This window comes from Prionailurus viverrinus, chromosome D2, assembly GCF_022837055.1.
Source record: "Prionailurus viverrinus isolate Anna chromosome D2, UM_Priviv_1.0, whole genome shotgun sequence".
NCBI lineage: Eukaryota > Metazoa > Chordata > Mammalia > Carnivora > Felidae > Prionailurus > Prionailurus viverrinus.
The window spans coordinates 38,986,097-39,002,179 of NC_062571.1; the positions used below are offsets into that span (position 1 = coordinate 38,986,097).

General features: G+C 54.8%; 1 long non-coding RNA gene across 2 annotated transcripts; it reads right to left on the reverse strand.

The window, feature by feature from the left end:
• Positions 1-6,193: 6,193 nt before the first annotated feature.
• LOC125148401 (uncharacterized) lies at positions 6,194-15,115 on the reverse strand. Of its 2 annotated transcripts, XR_007145531.1 has the most exons (5): positions 15,057-15,115; positions 14,465-14,547; positions 13,639-13,821; positions 13,303-13,389; positions 6,194-6,390 (listed from the first exon to the last, which is right to left on the reverse strand). It is a non-coding gene; the product is annotated as an uncharacterized LOC125148401 (long non-coding RNA). The 2 variants fall into 2 exon arrangements; XR_007145530.1 differs by lacking the exon at positions 13,303-13,389.
• Between the last annotated feature and the right edge of the window lie 968 nt (positions 15,116-16,083).

Sequence of the window (16,083 nt, forward strand, 5' to 3'; positions counted from 1 at the left end):
CCACGCGGTGCTCCTCCTGGGCCTTGCGCCCTTGGCGTTGCTGAAGGGAGGGTGTTAGCGGAGTCAGCCCTGAGGGGTGGCCACTGAGCCTCCTGCGGGCAGGCCGCTGCCGAGGGAAGTGTTGGGAGGCTCTTCTCTGGCTCTTGGAACTGGGACAAGGGGAGCCTGTCGTGGGGAGTTTCTTTCTATCTCCTGGAAATGAGTCTGCAAGCCATTGTTTCTTCCTCCTGACTCTGTCTGCAGGGGAAGCACAGCCCGATGTGGGGCCCTCTCCAGAAGGCGGCAGAACTGTCCGTCCACACCTCTGTGTGGCCCCCTCACCCTTGCCCAGGGCTTGACGGGAGCGTGCTGGTCCCTTGGGTCACACTCTCTGGGCTGGCCTTTGGAGGTCCGCCTCTGCATATGACTTAGTTCTCCCGTCCCCAGCAGGCAAGCTCGGGAGCAGGTCTGCCTCGGCTGCCTCTCCTCCCCGAAGACCTGTGCCTTCTTGGCATCCCACCAGACGTGGCTGACTTTTCCCGTTTCCATGGGGACAGAGTCCGACGGTAACCAGACAACTAACTAGAGAGGCCGAGGATGAGTGTGTGTGAGTGGGTGTGTACCTGAGGGTGTGTGCATGTGCGCGAGTGAGGCAGAGTGTGTTATGGTGTGTGCAAGTGTGTGAGCATGTGCGAGAGTGTGTGTTACGGTGTTTATGGGCAAGTGAGAGTGTGTTATGGGGAGGGTGTGAGTGTAAGCATGTGTGTCAGTGCATGTGAGTGTTAGAATGGGAGTGTGAGAATGTGAGTGTGTGCGTGTATGTGCCTGTGTTACAGCATGCGAGGGTGTGTGAGTGTTATGGTGAGAGTGTGTTACGGTGTGTGTGAGAATGCGCGTGAGTGTGGCGCTCCGGGAGGGTTCTTGCGCGGGCCCCCTCTGTCCTGCCCTGGCCGCGGCAGCCTCCTCTCAGCAGTAATCGCGCCCCGTCTGCAGCTCCTACGTCTCCATCGCTGACATAATATTGCACCAGGGTCCATCCATCTGCATAATCATCTTAACCTGCTCCCACAAGAGAGTTTAAAAGGTCTGGGCTGTTGGAAAATGACCATAAAGGCTGCACGCAGATACCTTTAGCAGCCACGCCAACATCTATCACAGGGTAATTACGAGCAGAGCGCGGGCCCGGCACCGGTGGGAGCGGAGGGGCTCCGTCTGCTCTGACCTGGAAGGAGGGAAGGGCAGGCGGAGAGCCGAGAGGGGAATAGTGGTGCCCGGTGGTAGGAGATTGGGCTCCTTTCCGGGCAGAACGCTCAGCTTCTCCAGGAGCAAGGGACCTTGCCTATGACCGTCTGGGGACTCCTGGGTCCTCTGTCCACTCATCTGATGGGCCATGGTTTCTGATTCTAGAGAAAGGACGCCCAGGGCTCTTCCCTTCCTACTGTGTCCTAGGTCCTAAACTACTCTCCAGACTGGCTCTGTGGTCTTGACAACCCCCTTCCTTTCTCTGCGACTCCGTTTTTCGATGTGTAAAATGATGGATGGGACCAGGCCGGTGGTTTCCATGCTCTGTTCTGTGGAACCTCAGGGTTCCACGGCAAGTTTAGGCAGGGGAAGGGGGCAGGCAGACCCACTTTCTCACTCCAGGCACGCTTTGCTTTCATTGACTCTCGTTCGGGGCTGTGACGACAGCTCACTGCCTGCTGCAAGACTTGAAGCCCCGCCGGGGGGCTCTCCCTTGGCCCAAGGCTCTGGACGTGGCCACTTGGAGAAGGGGTGGTGACCCTCTCCTCCCAGACCGCAGTACTGAGTGCTGGTTGTCCAAGTTCTTCACTAAACTTCGCCATGGGCCCGTGGATGGCTCCGAGGGTGTCCCTGGGGAAGCGCAGTGGGCGATTGCCCACGTGAGCCTCCTCCCGCTGAGCACGGGGCAGCCTCTTGGGATCTGCCTCCACGGGGCCCGGGGTTGGGGTGGTGGGTGGGGTGGGGAAGTGTCGCATATTTACTGAGTAGTGGGATCCCTTTTCCGTGTCTAAGCAGAGGCTCCAGGTGAATTTGAAAGCAGAGCTGCTCCGGTGACAGCAGGATGGTGGGATCCTGGCCTCCTGACCTCCTTTTCTTTGGTGCACCGACACCTCGCCCCACATTTGCTTACCTGGTCCATTGCCCTCCCTTCCTGCTTGAGGAAACCAGCCTTCTGAGCCCCGCGGAGGCCCAGAAAGGGGAAGTGGCAGGGAGGGTGCTAGGGCTCAGGTCTCCTGTGCAGGTCTCCCTGCCTGGTTAAAGCCACATGCCCCTTGGCAGTCCTTATGTTGGCTGGTTGTGGCTGTGGGGGTCTGAGTCACGGGGAAGTACACGGTCCTGTGAGGTACCAAGGGTGCTAGAAAGAGTCACTTCCCGGAGGCAGGAGGCTTAGTTTCTGTCTCAGATCTGCCAAGCCACTGTGTGATGTTGAATGAGAAGCTTGTCCTCTCTGGGCCCCAGCACCAAAACTGTACAGTGAGTGGTCCCACTCTAGGATCTCTCAAAGCCTCTTTGGAGACCCCTGCTCTGGGTAATGTCAAGATCTTTCTGGAGGCAGGACAGAGAAGCTTTAGGTAGTGGCCATGAACACATGGAGTAAAGACGGGGGCCTGGTTGCTATGTGGGTGGAGGCCCCAGACAGCTCCTTCTCCCTGCCGCAAGGGCTGGGGGGCCCAGGAGTGAGCATGATGGCACCGGGCCTCCCCACTGCCCCTGCTGGCACAGTGAGCCACACTGCCCCGTGTCTTCACCCTGCTGCTCTTCCTGGGCATCCACTGGTGACCAGTGCGCCCAGTCTCTTCTTCTTCCTCTTTTAAATGTTTATTTTGAGAGGGAGAGAGAGCGCACAGGGGAGGGGCAGAGAGAGAGGGGGACAGAGGATCCAAAGCAGGCTCCATGCTGTCATGGAGGGGCTCGAGCCCACAACCGTGAGATCTTGACCTGAGTTGACGTCTGACGCTTAACCGACTGAGCCACCCAGGCGCCCGCCCCCAGTCTCTTCTCGATGGGGAGAGGTCAGGAAACATCTCCCACAGTGCCAGGGAGCCAGTCCTCTGGCAGCAGAGTCCCACCTCTTCTTGTTGGGCACCTGCCTGGGCAGGTGAGAAGTGATGGGGAGGAAGGAGTGCAGCTGATCTCAGGGAGCACCTCCTCTGGTGGGGAGGTCGTGGTTATGAATCTTGGTTCATCTGCTGAGCCGCCTTAGGCAAATCACTGGTCCCTGTTTCCTGTAGCTCACAGCTGCTCTATGGCCCATCCTGTGGGACTGGCAGGAAGCCCTCACCTCAGCTGCTCTGGGGTAGTCCTCCCGCCTCCCAGGTGGAGGTGTGATCCAGTGTGCCCAGGAATTAGGGGGCGGGCCCTCTGGTCATCACCCCTCGATCCCCAGGATCTTCCACCTGCCCGGCCTGCAGGGCTCCTTCAAAATGCGGCCTGCTTTCTGCCACCGTCCAGCCCTGTCTCGGGCATGGGCTCCTCTTGGGGGCTGCCCACAGTCCTGACCCCCATGAGATCTCATGGAGCATTGCTCTAGGCTCTTATGCATTCCCTGGTGCTGCCGCAGTGGACAGATCTCCTCTCCTTGAGAGACAATCTTCATTGTTTTCCTCCCTCCACATTGGGGAAAACTCTTTCAGTTTGGGGAGAAATCGTTCCCGATTCACGATTCTTCTGAGATCTCTTGCTTCTTGCTGAGAACCTGGTTCTCCCTCTTTCTTTCTGTGCAAGCCCTCCATGCTCATCTAATGGATTTATGCTTTTGGAAGCAAAAGCCACGATGGCCTATAGGCACTGTCTGCTTTCTGCTGTGTGGCAATCCTTTTGTGAGGCAAGAGACCAGAGGGCAGGAAAAGGAAAGCAGAAAATTCAGGAGGAAAATGACTCCATGAGTTGGTATTTTCAAATAGCGTCCAGTCACACGATTTTATGGCACCAGCTATAACATGAGTGCCTGTGAGTGGGCTTGTGACTAAGGTCCCTAGGAGACAAGCAGAGGGGTTGGATTCTGCTGTGTTGGCTCAGACCCTGCGGTGACAGGACAGGACAGGCCCTTGGCTGACTGGGGCCATCCATGATGGCAGAACAGCACGAAGCCACATTCAGACTAAGCTGGATGCCCGCCACAAGTCTCAGCCTTGAAGTGCTCTGCAGAGAGAGAGCAGCCAGGTCCTGGGCAACAGGCAGGAAGTGAGATGCAGGCAAGACGGGAAGAGGGGGGGCTTGGGGAGTGGGCCCAGGCAGTTTGGGCTGGAGGGTTCAAACCTGATCCTTAAGCCATAGGGAGCCATGGAGGGTTTCTGAGCAGACTACTGGGTGGCAAGAGAGCTGGAAATGTCCTGTCAGTTTGAAGACAAGGGAGGAATATATAATCACTGGGGATGGTGGTATTCAGAAGACTTCTTTTTTTTTAAGCATTTATGTATTTTTGAGAGAGAGACCGAGTGTGAGTGGGGAGGAGCAGAGAGAGAGGGCGACACGGAATCTGAAGCAGACTCCAGGCTCTGAGCTGTCAGCACAGAGCTCAACGTGGGGCTCGAACCCACCAACAATGAGTTCATGACCTGAGCCGAAGTCTGACGCTCAACCGACCGAGCCACCCAGGTGTCCCCCGAAGGCTTCTTGAAGGACTCACTCATTCATTCATTCATTCATTCCCAAATACTTACCCTCACACTTTCCCTGTGCCAGGACACCGTTCCACAGTGATGAGCAAAATAATCCAAGTGTCTGTCTTTATGTTGTGGTTGGGGGGAGACAGATGAGAATTAACCAACATACAAGCGTATCTGAAACGGGTGCAAAGGGCAAATACGGCAGAGTAAGGGAGCTGTGAGTGAGGGGCACGCTCTTCAGGCACGGAGCCCAGTGCAACAGACAAATGCATTCATGACACTTGCTAAAGAGGATAAGGCAACACGGTGTTTAGGGCAGTGCTACGACAATGGGTTTTGCTGGGGAGTGAAATCAGGCTCAATACCAAATACAACAAGGAAAAGGGGATTTACAGCCAAGGAGCAGGGTGAGGGTCCATGGATAGAAAATTACTAAGAGGAAGCCTTGGGGGTCAGGTTGTTCCGGTTAAACTGACCTCACAGGATCGGCCAGCAGATCAGGGTGGTGGGACATCCCAGGAGGTTGAGGGTGACCAGGCATGGAAGGGGGGAGATTCTGGTTAAACGGACTTAGCAGCGTTCTTGCAAAGTCGCTTGTTGGACCGTGCAGAGATGAGCAGGGCAGTCCCAAAGTCCAGGCCATTTGGGAAGAGGCTTCAGGAGAACCTGACTAGAGTCTGGTCAAGGAGGGAATCCTGGCCAGTCCTGGTGGCATTGGACTAGAGAATAAAGGGGACGTGGGGTCCACTTCAGACAGTCAAAATGGGTAGGGGGGCATGTTCTGGGTGAGAGAAATGGGGGAGCTTTTGACAGGAGTTCACAACAGCTGCAGCCCTCCAGTCTTGCTGGCACAGAGGTCCTGTGGGGTGAGCTTTGAATGACAAGGTTGAGAGGGAGGTGGTGCCATTTGGGATTGAGCGCTCAGGCCAGCCCGAGGACTTCGTTCAGTCTCGCTTTCTGAGCCACAGAAAGTTCCTGAGCAGGAGGGGAGCAGGAGTGCAATGAAAGGCCCAGGAATCCCTGCAGAATGCAGCCTTCCAGAACTATGGTGGGGGCGTTGGGGGCAGGAACCCCGGAGCAGACTGAACGTGCTCAGAGAGGCCCCTCCTTTGCAATTACAAGCCTGAGTCTCAGGGCAGGACCAGATCAGATGAGGATCTTCTCCATATCAAAGGGGAGATTAGCTCAGAGCCCCCTAACAATGTTAGATGTGCTGCCCTCACTCAGTGGTGACGCCTCTGAGACTGTCAGCTTTATATCTGCTTCTTTTTATCAATACGGGCAAATAATTCTCTAGACATTTATCATTTTAAACTGTCACAGTCCAGTGCCTTTCCCGAGGACCAAAATCAATACTGATCTTGGTTTGAATACTTTTCTGACAAGGTTCCTATTTGTAGATTCACAAGTAGAACTAATGTGTGTTAAAGCTATTCAGTTTGGCATTTTGCAGCTCCATTGACACATTAAATATAGGCGTTCACCACGACGATTAACCTTACAACTATTAAGTAATAAAAATCCTGCATACATATTTATTAGCTGCACATCCTACTCCAGCATGATGCCTTCCCCAACGAGAGGGGAATCAGAGAAGGTGGAGACACCTGCCTGAGAGATGAGCTCACTCCTCGCAGGAGCTGTTGGGAGAGACTTGGGCGTCTCTGGCCCTTGCTGGAAGGAGAGGACGAAGGCCCGTGTGGATCTGGAGCCGGACAAGGGGTCGAAGTCGGTAGGAGCAGTGGTGAGGTGTCCTGGGACAGTAGACCCAGCAGTGGCCCTGGAATGAAAACCAAGGGCTCCTTATTCTTAGTGTCTTTGAATAAGCACCCCTTCTCTTCTCGGGCCTTAGTTTCCTCATCTGTGTAATGGGGCCGGACTAGAACCGGTGCCTGCTGACCTTTTTGTAATGTCATGGCATGCACAGAGAAGGGTAAACTTTGGACAGCACACCAGGGTCAGCTTACAGCCAGGAGAGACCAGCTTGGGGGCCCTGCGTGCCCTGGGCCTGCTCTGGCCATCGGGCGGATAACGGGCTCAGCATCTCAGCTAGCGGATAACTCACATCCTTGGCACAGCAGCGGGGACTGTCAAGTAGATGAGCCAGATGTCCCTTTCAGGATGGTGCCTGGTGATGCTCCCTGCCTCTCAGCTCATTGATAGGGACACCTGCTTGCCGAGTACCTGCCTGTTTCTTGGCACACAAGTGCGTGGACCTGGCATCCTGGGTTTGGGCTCAGGTAGAGGCAGGGCTGGTACCTGCCTATGTCTACTGCCATTCTGACTAGTTGGTGCCCGTGCTCTTCCTGTTACTAATAATCTGCATATACCTCTGAGCAGAGAGCTTCGCAGTGGTTCAAGTGAGAGCTCCTGGAATCGGCACCCCCAGATTCCAACGCCCTTGCCAGCCCCTGGGCTGTTTCTCTGGGCTCACCATTCAGTAACATTCATGAGCTCTGGCACAGTCCCTGGCCTGGGTTGTGGGGGAGGGAGAGAGGCACGGCTGTGAGTAAAACTCAGTGCTGGTGGGGGCGGGGAGGTCAAGGATTCTTCATGCAATTGCAGCACGGGCAGCGGTGCCAGTCGGGGGAAGGGGGCTGAGGTCAGAGAAGGCTGCCTGGAGGAAGAATCTGCTACTTTAAGACTCAGCAGAAGAGCTGGGGTTATTCAGGCCAGTCCCAGTGGAGAGTACCTTGGGGGTGGGACTGCACGTGGGAGGGTGTGCCGGGCAAGCGGTGAGGAGACACCTTGCACACCTCCCCCCCTAGGCCCTGTGCTCTGACTCCCACGGCTGTGTGTGTGACTGAGCGCAGCAGGGATGTCCCAGGAGTCAAGGAATGTGTTCTGACCCCTGGCTTTGGCCCTGCCAACCCTTCTTTAGCCTGCATGGTGCCCTTCCTTCTCTCTTTACTCGGGATCGGACCTGCACTGCCCGTTGGTCTTTCCTGACTCCCATTCTCTATCCCCAGGGGTTTCCCTAATAGATTCCTTGCCTGTTGAATCCCATCTTCGGTCTGCTTTCTGGAAGCCTGGGTCTAGCTCAAGCAGGAAGTGCTTCAGGAACTGGGCCGGGGGTAGGGGGTGGGGCAGGGCGGGGGTGGGGGGGTGGATTTGTTCTGACTTTAGGGCAAAGTGCAAGGGTGGAAAAGCCATTTCTATTTTACAGAAGAGGGGACACATGCTCAGCCAAGCCCTAGATGTAAAATGCTTTTTCAAGTGCCGTGTGGCGTGCAGAGATGGGGGTCATCTTGACTGCAGTTGAAGGGGTTGAGCACGGAGCAGACACTTCCTGGGGACCCGTGTGTGCGTTCGTTATCCCATGAAACCCTGGTGCCTCTGAAAGGTAAGTACTCTCGTGGCCGCGAACATTTCAGGAGGTCAGGGCTCAGAGGCGTCAATAGACATCTGATGGGCAATCACAGTCTGTCACCTCCTCCTGGCTCTAATTGACAGCAGGATGCTTCCACCCAGATTCTGGTCACAACCACAGGAAACGCTGCCAGGCTGGCCGGCCCGGGGCTGCGGAGCTTCTTGGAGGAAAGAGGGCTCCGGAGCCCCATGCGCAGCAGCTAGGAGGTCGAGGGACACGCGGGCGACTCTTCCAGCCCATGGTTTCTCTCAAGACCCCGGTCCCTTGCCCGGCCCCACCTTCCTTGTGCCCTGCCGGGGGCCCACACTGGCTGTCTCACAACCTCACAAAGGAAAAGGAAGGAGGCCTGGTTTGTGGCTGGAAGCAGCCAGGCCGACGTGTGAACAGGTCACTGTCTATGCTCCTGTCACATCTGCAAGGCCAGCCGTTTGGAGGACAGCCACTAGCTGGAGGTGGGGGCGGCGGGAGGAGCTCACACACAGCCAGGCTGGGGGGAGTGGAGCGATCACGAAGGGATGTGTTCTTGCTCAGGCAGAGGGCACTGAGGCAGTGTGCATGCTTTTCCCCGCGGTTGGGGCCGGGGAGCCCAGGTCACTCTTGCCTCTTCCCGAGGGTCTCTCCCCACCGTGGAGGGTTGGACTTACCGCCGTCAGCTGGTGTATGCTAAAGTGCTCCTGGTTTTTCTCTGTTTCTATTTTCTATCTTGACAGAAAAATTGTGATTTTCACACTGTCATGAAACCAATAGGTCCCTGACATATGTTTTTGTAATCTGTGTAGCTGATTTCCTGTACTTCTGACAGCTCTATTACATCTCTGACAGTTTCATAAAATTTTTCCTCTGGGAAGTTGAGGGGGGCCTGTGCCTCTTCCCCCACGTCACTCCCCGGTCCCCCACGCTCACTTGTGTTTGTGGATAAAAGAACGGGTGGATGCTTTCCTTGTTCCTGTACCCCGTGTTAGCTGTTAGCCACCTCCCGGGAGGGCTGGGGGTGGGGACACACAGCAACAGATACGGCAGAGGGCCCTGAATGCCAAGTGACAGCGAGCAATGGGGAGGGCAGAGGACCCCGGGGCCAAGCTGTGTTGACTCCGGAATCCCTAAGGGTAAGGGTGCTTCCTCCCTGGGATCTAAATTGGGCTGCTCCCCTTCGAGCATCCTGCCTTTACCCCTTTCCAACCTCCTCAAAGCACCATGCTGAGGCAGGGAGAAGGGCTACCCTGCTTTATGCTAATACCGAGCAAAGTGCCTGTACTTCACTAAGGCTGGTGGGCGGGGCAGAGCCTTGGCTTCAGCATGGTGTGTGTGTGTGTGTGTGTGTGTGTGTTTCAAGTTCAAGATGTTGCATCCATGCCCATCTACCCCTTGCAAGACGCTGTGCCCGGCCCTGGGGAGCCGGAGCTGTGGCCCCAGGCGAATGGGTTCCCTGGGGTATGTTTGGGCATGTATGACCATTTCATGCTGTACCTACAGATGGAGCACCTGCTCTGCGTGGCCCTGTCCCTGTGCTCAGAGAGCTCACACTGGGAGCACACGCGGCCATGGGCACATGTAAGTGGGCGATACGTGTAGGGATAGATACTGGGGACACGTTCTCCTCTAACTTGCTCATCGCAAGGGACAATGTCTGCCTTCAGGACAACTGGGGAGAGAAGCAGAACCAGTGATAGAAGGGGACATTGGTGGGAGGGGAGGGGGGAGGCAATGTCTCTCAGCCGTGCCCATTGCCCACGCAGGGGAAGCAGGAGCCTGGTCACCCTGGCCTCGTCATTGCCTTGCCAGGTGGCCTAGGACAAATCCTGTTCCGTCATCTCCAAGCCTCTGACAAAAGCAGAGGAATTACTTAACATCACCCTTGGGATTCTCCACGAAGCATATATGAGGTAGCCCTGAGACCCCCAAATAGCACCCCAGGCGCGGTGAAAGCCCGCGCCACATCTCAGCCTGCTCTCGAGACATTATTTGGGGCCTCTCAATCGACTTAGCCACTCTGATTTTCCTGTCTATGGAAAACGAGGTGTTGCCATGGCAACTGCCACATTACATGGTTCTGTACTGGCGATGCCTCTGAGATACAGAGCAGCTTCTCAAAGAGATACACTTTTCAACATGTCATGTAGAATTCTGTACTTGTTAGGGAAAATTGCATTTCCAGCAAAATGACATGCTTCTCCCGGGCTTGCAGACGCAAGGCTCAAGCCTTTCTTAAACAAAGAATTTCATTCACTGCCTCTCTCCTCCCTGTCTGGCCTGCCTCTGGTTACCCACCCCTCCCAAGTCCCAATCTCCTTCGGTTGAAACCCGAAGCTGGAGATGGGGGGCCGGGTGGAGGGCAGGGCTCAACCAGCCGGGGGGACGTGCCCGGAGCTGGCTTTCCCCTACAGCGGGGGACCTGAGAAGCAGGGTAGAGGCGTGGGCGCTTTGACCTCTAACTGAGGGGTCAGGCAGCTGGCAGGGTGGCTGGTCTGGTCCTCAGATGTCCTTTGGCTTGCTTCCCAGTCTCTGACCTGATTTTTCAGGGTGACATTTGGAAGAAGGATCATGGGCGCTCCGGCCCTGCTCCTTGGTCAGTGCTACCAAAGGGCCTCCATGAGGGACTGGTGTCCCCTTTGGGTCCAACACGCACCCTGTGTGTTCAGGAGAATGATACCAGCTTCTTGCCTGGGTTGCCCTGTTCTAGGCACTTTGGAGGAGCCAATGCGTGAAGATGGGCAGGGCGCTGGGGGCAATGCCCGGCCTCAGCCCTGCCAGCCTCGGTGTCACCTTGGGTCCTACTTGTCACCTCGGACTACTTCCCCCACCTTACATTTGCCATCTGGCCGACAAGCAGTGAGGCTGGAAAGCCCTTGCAAAGAGCGTGCTCCGAGGGGTCTGTCCCCTACGTTCCAGTGGGGGCTCCACACGTCGCCTCTCCTCAGAGTCCCCCTTGGAGGGCCTGGAGCTCCTCTTCCGGACACTTGACTGACAGACGGGCCACCGGAATAGTCCAGTGAAACCTGTGCTGACACAAGGGACGGACCTTTACTTGAGGAACTGGCGTGCAAATGAGGGGCCTCCTCTCTTGAAGCCCCCTCTTGCATGCGTCGGCCCTCACTAGAAGGGCGTGTGGCTCGAGTAGTTGAGCCAGGGTGAAACCTCCAGGCACTGATGCCCTGAGGTAAATCCATGAATGGATTAAACAAGCACTCCTTGGCGCTCAGTATTAGATGAGTGAATGCACCGCCAGGGTTTGGCACATGGGAACGAGGCTTCTGGCCGCGCTCTGGGCCAGGCAGGATGGGGGGCGTTGAGGAAGCACACACGCGCCCCTCAAACAGCCGTCAGTGGGGAGGAGGCAGCCTGGCGATGGACAGGCTTGGCCCAGGTGGGAAGTGTGGTGTTCAGCGGGGCCGGGTCCTGGGCCGGTGACCTCACAGATTGACCTCACAGGGCCCTTCGTTCCTTCCTGGTTTGTTTTGTTTTGTTTTGAAGTAGGCTCTCTATGCCCAATGTGGGGGCTTGAACTCACGACCCCAAGATCAGGAGTTGTGTGCTCCACCAACTGAGGCGGCCAGGCTCCCCCATTCTTTCCTGTTAAATGGCCTAGGACCTGGGGCACTCCCAGGAGCTCCTCCCGCGGCTGGAGGAGCCAGCTTGAGGAGGCATCCGCCCTTTGCCTTTCCCAAGGCAATCACCTTGTTCCTGGAAAGATCTTGGCTGGGGAGGCTTTGTATGTTCCAGGGACTTGGGGCAGGTGGTGAGGGATCCCAGGCCGGCCTCCTCTCACTGGCCGGTCACCTGGGAGCTTGCTGCTCCCGGACCACAGGCAAAGGCCATAGGTAACCTCTGGAAGGTTGAGGTTGGCACGGGACAGTGTCAGTATCATATGTCTTAATACTGGCAGTATTAAGAAATCGTAAGGCTCCGGAACACTGTGCTTTGTAGCTAAGTGATGAATCACTACATTCTACTCCTGAAACCGCTATTACACTATATGTTAACTAACTAGAATTTAAATAGAAACTCGAAACATGAAAAGGAAAAAGGAAAGAGTAAGGCTTGCTTCCGACACAGCGAAACCAGGCTTTTCCCTGGTCCAAGAGGGCGGCCTTACATGAGGTAGTCAGGGTCCTCTGGCCCTGAGGCCAGTGATGTTTCCAAGTGTGCTCCACAGAATGGTGCTGGTCTGAAAAGCGTAAATGGTCCATGAAGAAGGAGGGAGCTTGCCTCAGAGTGTAAAGCAAATACAACACTCAGCATGTGTTAATTCAGCTGAGTGTGTGTGTGTGTGTGTGTGTGTGTGTGTGTGTACGTGGTATAGTGCTGCATTTTGTAGTAAGACTCTGCCAGCAAAGGAAGCTGCACTGATTTCGGTTGTGGTACAAGTGTGGACTCTCACTGCAGACAAGCCCTCTGAAGAGCACTGCTCGAAGAGCACCATCCCTCATCTGCCTCCCAGTGTGTGACAGGAAGTGCCGCTGTGTGCTTCAAGCCACGACCGTCCCTTCACTGGCCTCCCTCCGGGAGCCTCTCCCTGGGTCTCCCCGCCTCCGGGTGTGCCCCCCTCCACCCCAGTGCGGCCTCCACGCTGCCAGAATGAGCGTTCCAAAATGCAACCCCGGTCACTTTCCTGCCGAACACTTTCCAGGGGGGCTGTTACTCTTAGAGTAAAGCCCAGATTTTTGCACGTGGCCAGAGGGTCCTGCCCCGCTCGGTCCCCTGCTGCCTCTTCCACCTCACCTCTCACCTGCCAGGACTTCGCCCAAGCTGTTGCTCCTGTCTGGAAACTTGTTCTCTTTCCTCTGGCCTGGCTAACTCATGAATCTTCTTCTCAGTCAGAGAAGTCATCTTTGAGCCCCTCTCCACCCAAGTGTCAGCCAGCCCTCTGGATTAATGAGGTGGCCTCAGCTGTACGGCAGAGACTGCTTATTGCTCTCAAATATTCTTTCTTTCTTCCTTATCTAGGAATCCCTCATTTCGGTTAAGCTCATGGCTACCCAGAATAAACATGGTTCCCAATCTCCCTTGCAACCAGATGTAGCCATGTCATGAAATTCTAGTCAGCGGGATGTAAACAGAAGAGCTTCTAGAAAGTGTTCTTTGAAGGATGGACATGCACTTCTTCCACCTCTCCTCTTTCTCCCTGTTAGCTGGAATACAGATGTGATGCCCGGGGCTTGGGCAGCCATTTTTGATCCATGTGAGTAGAAGTTACATGCTAAGAATGGCAGGGCAGCAAGAAAAAAGATGCTTGGCTCTCTATGACTTTAAAGCTTCCCCATTGCTGTGTACTGCTTATCGTCATTCAGCTTTCTTTTATATGAAGGAGAAATAAACTTCTACCTTGCATAAGCCACCATTATTTTGCGGCTTCCTGTTAATCCCAGTCAAACCTCCTTCTAACTGATGCAGGTGTAAGTAGCTGAATACCTGAAAGCAGGGAAGATTTAAAAAAATTTCTTTTAATTTCTTATTTTTGAGAGAGAGAGAGAGAGAGCGAGAGAGCACATGAGCAGGGAAGAAGCAGAGAGAGAGGGATAGAGGACCTGAAGCGGGCTCTGTGCTGACAGCAGAGAGCCCAGTGGGGGCTCAAACTCACGAACCGAACCGTGTGAGCTGAAGTCGGATGCTTAACTGACTGAGTCACCCAGGCGCCCCCAGGGAAGGCTTTTTAGTTACCTCCCTTAGCAAGAGATCTGAGGGAGGGCTGTTCCTGGGTTGCTTTCACGGCATTGATTCTCTCAGGCTTCTCCTCGTGGGCCAGCAGCTCCAAACATCACATCCTCACATGGCAACCCCCAGGCGGAAGGATGAGAATGGGTCGAAAAGGTGAAAGGGACGCTCCTTCACACCTGCTCTGTCCTGTTGGAGGAAAATCCTTCCCAGCATCCCACGCCATCTCATTGACCAGAACCCTAGCTTTGAGGGAGGTGTTGGGACGGGGAGTCTCTGACTTGTCAGTCTCTGAGGTGGGAGGCAAGTGAAGAGGAGCTGGGAATGGCTGGGGCTGGACCATTCCCAGTGCCTTTCACTTTGCCCTTCTGGACACTGCTGCTTCTGACACTGGGTTCAACCGCCTACTGGCTTCTCTCCACAGAAGGAGCTCCGTGAGGACAGGATTGGGACCGGGAGGTACAACAGCAGAGCTATCCGGAGGGCAAGTCCTGGGTTCAGATCCTGACTCTGCTCCCCTGCCATGGCTGAATTAACATCTTTGCGCTTCGTTGTTGAAAAGGGGATAATAGGGGCACCTGGGTGGCTCAGTCGGTTAAGCGTCCGACTTCAGCTCGGGTCACGATCTCGCAGTCGGTGAGTTCGAGCCCCGCGTCGGGCTCTGGGCTGATGGCTCAGAGCCTGGAGCCCGCTTCCGATTCTGTGTCTCCCTCTCTCTCTGCCCCTCCCCCGTTCATGATCTGTCTCTCTCTGTCTCAAAAATAAATAAAAAACGTTTAAAAAAAAATTAAAAAAAAAAAAAGAAAAAAGAAAAGGGGATAATAATCCCGACCTGATTCAGAAGGTGGTTTGAGGATTAAATGAGTTCATGTCTATGGAACACTTAGAATGCTGGTTCTCAGACATGGCTGTGCCCTGGAACCATGTGAGGGAATAAAAAAATTAATGGTGACTTGCAGAGACTCAGATCTAACTGGTCTGGGGTGTGGCTTGGGCCCTGGGATTTCTAAAGCTCCCTAGTTGATAATAATGGGCAACTAAGAACAGTGCCCAGCACAGAATTAGCTTCTAACAAATGTTAGCCCTGATTGGTTTGTTCATCACTGTGGCCCCAGTTTCTAGCTTGAGGCCCAGTGCACAGCGGGCCCTCCGTGATTGGTGAATAAGTGAATGAATGAATGAAAGTTTGGGGGCAAGAAGAGGTGGTTGAGGTCATTTGGCCCAGCCCTCTGGCACTGGCATTGCTCTGTGCCGGTTCAGTTGGGGCTTTGTGTGTAACATCTCCCTCTCCCAAGGGCTCCAGAACTGCCCATTTCCTCCTTCTAGGACAGGCCCCCAAGGACCCGTGCAGACCAGCATGGTCTCTTCCCTCATCCAAGCCCACAGAGAGGATGAACCCCATCCTTGACCAGGGGCAAACTCACAGAACCTACACAGAAGACCAGTGACCAGGCTGCCTGACCCTCCCATCCCTCATCTGGCCACCAGCTTTGCTCCCAACTGCCGCACTCCTGGGTGGGGGGGTGCCTCATGGGCCTTAAAGGGGGCGCTGCCCTTTTTTGGGGTGCCATCCTGGCTGGGTGGTATGGATTTCTGCTGTAAACATGGCCCATCTGGGAGAAGCCCAGGTGCCACATTTTGAACAGCTCTGAAACTTAAAGCTCAGAAGGCTTTGAAATGCAAATATTTTGAAGGAAACATAAGGTAAACATGAGTGCTTATTTCCCCCTGATGAAAACAATATGCTGTTTGCTCTGAAATGTAAATAGGGCCTAGATCGCTTTTAAAGAACGCCATGGCTCATATTTTTAGGTCCAGGGTAATAACATTCCTAAAAATATGTGCATCCGGCAGCCTTCCCACCCCGCCTGAATCCACACTCCCTTTTTTGTCCTGGATGCCTCTCATTCCAGGCATTGCTATCTTCTACCCTAACCGTTCTCAACTACCTCCCCTCCTTCCAATCTGGAATGCCGCACTCCCACTTCTCCATCCGCATCTAATTTTTCCAATACTCTCTCAGTGCTTGGGAGTTCCTTTTGGATAGAATTGGGGGGGAAAATCTGTAGCCAAAGGCATTTCACTGACTTGAAAGAGATTTTATGGTGCATTGAGTTCTAATCAACTTTAATAAGTATTGAACGCAGGAAGAGGACTTTGCCCCAGCCCCAGGCCAGCCAAGCGTGCTCACGGCCCCCTGTTGGCCATGGGAGAAAGGACCGCGGCCGGGGGCCTGTGGTTTGGTGGGTGCCGCGAGTGACAGCTGCAGAGAAACGAATAATTAGCGATTTCAACCCCTGATAATGAGTAGCTCCATGATCCTTCTTGGAGCCATTAGGAACATCTATCTTATTAATGATCCCGCCAGACAGCCGCGGGCCCAGGCGCCCGGCTCCTCTCTGGTGGGGCGCTCGCATCTCATCTGTGCACCAGAGAGCGGAGACGGAAGGT